This window comes from Propithecus coquereli, unplaced genomic scaffold, assembly GCF_000956105.1.
Source record: "Propithecus coquereli isolate 6110/MARCELLA unplaced genomic scaffold, Pcoq_1.0 Scaffold59, whole genome shotgun sequence".
In the NCBI taxonomy this organism is placed as follows: Eukaryota; Metazoa; Chordata; class Mammalia; order Primates; family Indriidae; genus Propithecus; species Propithecus coquereli.
Window position 1 is genome coordinate 7,811,407 of NW_012151840.1, and position 2,407 is coordinate 7,813,813.

Genomic DNA, 2,407 nt, shown 5'->3' on the forward strand with positions numbered 1-2,407 from the left:
GGACGAGGACCACGGTAGCTCCCGAGAGGCCTGTGCGAAGAAGCACAGGCGGGATTAGGGGAGATGAGAATTGTTTTCACCGTGTGTGCGAGTCGAGAGGAGGGGCGGGGAGACCGAGAGTGGGCATGACAGAGAGAAGAGCACGAGTACCTGTGGCTGTCGGGGGGCAGGGCGGGGCGGTCATTGCGATGACTTGACGATGACTTGACGTCAAATATATCAGAGCAAGGCCGGCCCTCGCCTGCGGGGTTGTGGGGCGCCGTGATCGTATAGTGGTTAGTACTCTGCGTTGTGGCCGCAGCAACCTCGGTTCGAATCCGAGTCACGGCACTGACTGTCCGTCTCAGGTGGTCCGTCCTTTTGCTCGCCACCAGGCGCGAAGCCGCTCAAGAGAGGGAAAGACCAAGCAGCGCACTAACCCGGGCCGCAGTCAAAGGCACACCCTGGGAGCGCGCCACTCTGTGTCTCACTACGACCGTTACGGAGAAAATAACTCACCCAGCTGTGGCGGTCGTGGCTTAACACTAATGCAATAGTGGCATCGAAACCGATTTTCCAGTAAAGATGTTACATTTCAGTGTGGGGTGTATTTTACACGAAACGACAACAAGCTTTGAACGTCTTGAAAATCCAAACTCTTTGTCATGCTCTACACGGCTTTGTCTCCATCCTCCCTCCTCTAACTAACTTGTATGCTAACGGGAAATTATCGAGACATGCTTCACATAGAGTAAAATGCACAAATATTTACTGCAATTTTCACAGATGTAATCAACACGCAGGTCAGGTTATAGAAAACTGCCATCGTCCCACCAAGGTACTTAGAACCCCTTTACAGGCAATGCCCAACCCCCCTCGATTGCCTCGCTATTCTGAGGACTAGCCCACAGGTTAGTGTTACCTCTTTTTGAAATGCACATGCATGGATGTATATTATTTTTATTTTCGTGCCACATTATGCTTTTGAGATATATCCATGTCGCTACGTTTATCACTTCTTAATTTTGGTGCTGTTGACGAGTGTCATTGCAATTTGTGTGTGAATTCACCGCAGTCGAGACACGGTTGATTGGGTGAAGAAGTGCTTTGGCTGGGTGAATGCTGGGAAAGGAGTCTCCCGCATGCAGCCTTTCCACCTCCACTATGCCACGTGAGAATGGGCCTTGGGCTTGGAACGCTTCCTTACCAAGAGGCAGAGAGTCCTCACAGCCTGTGCTGGACTTACCACTTGTGTGGGAATATCTCTCCTTGCGTGAGACTCAGTGTGCACCTTCGTTCTGCTTAAGTATGTGCATCAAATGGCACCTTGCCAACCCCACTGCTGTGTCTGCCCCCTGCCGGGAGGGAAAGAGACCCTTCCTTCTGTGTCTCACGAGGGGGGTGTGAAGGCCACTGGGGCCTTTTGCCATAGGGACCTGTTGTCCGTGGGGCACGGACACCCACTACTCAAGCTGATCCTGCTCTGTCTCTTCCCTGTATAACTCAAGCGTTGTTCTCCCATCCAGTGCTTGACTGCATTGTATTTTCCTTGGCCGCTGACACCAAGCTGCGGGGCCCAGAAGTGTTCGGACTTGTACTCCTGGTGATGGGCAGCAGATGCCACTCGCTCAGCAAGATGGGTGCTATGAATGAATATTCTTCTATGAGTCTTTTTGTGGACACGTCCATTCCTTTCCCTTGAGTACTGGAATTGCTGGGTCGTGGGGTAGGCGTGATTTTACCTCTGTTAGAAACAGCCAAATAGTTTGTTCTAGAATGGTTTCTCCCCAGCAAGGAGGGTTACAGTTGCCCGACATTCTTGATGATGCTTGGTGCTTGCTGTCTTTTAAATATTTCCATTTTGGTGGATGTAAAACGGTATCATATCGTGGCTTAAATTTGTGTTTCCTTCATGAGTAATGATGCTGAGCATATTTACTTATGCCTTTTCAGCCACCGTTCAGAAATCCTTTCTCATGAAGAGAGGCTATTGAAGCATTTTTCCTAATTTAGTTGGCCTGGCTTTTTATTACTGATTTCCAAAATGTACTCTATATGTTCAAGATTTGAGTCGTTTTCCAGGTAGGCATAGTGCGAATGCATTCTCCCAGTCTGTGGCTTGCCTTTTCACTTTCTTGTTGTGATTTTTGTTGAACAGAAGTTTATAACTTTGGTGAAATTCTATTTAGCTTTATTCTTTCATTTCATTGTTAAGGCCTTTATCTGTTCTGGCAGAAATTTATTCTGCTACGTGTTTTTCTAAGAACACTTCTAAATCTATGGCATATGAAATTCATCTACTGACCACAGCAAGCTTGGCGGTTATCAACGTCCTGGTCTCCAGAAAGCTTCTCTGTATTGTAAACACACTGGCAATAGTTACAGCTCTGCTCTTTGACACCCACAGGCCTGTTGACACCCACAGGCC

At 48.3% G+C, this 2,407-nt stretch overlaps 1 non-coding gene across 1 annotated transcript; it reads left to right on the forward strand.

The window, feature by feature from the left end:
* The first annotated feature begins 258 nt into the window (after window positions 1-258).
* On the forward strand, window positions 259-330 carry TRNAH-GUG. The gene has a single exon. It is a non-coding gene; the product is annotated as a tRNA-His (tRNA).
* Window positions 331-2,407: the final 2,077 nt, after the last annotated feature.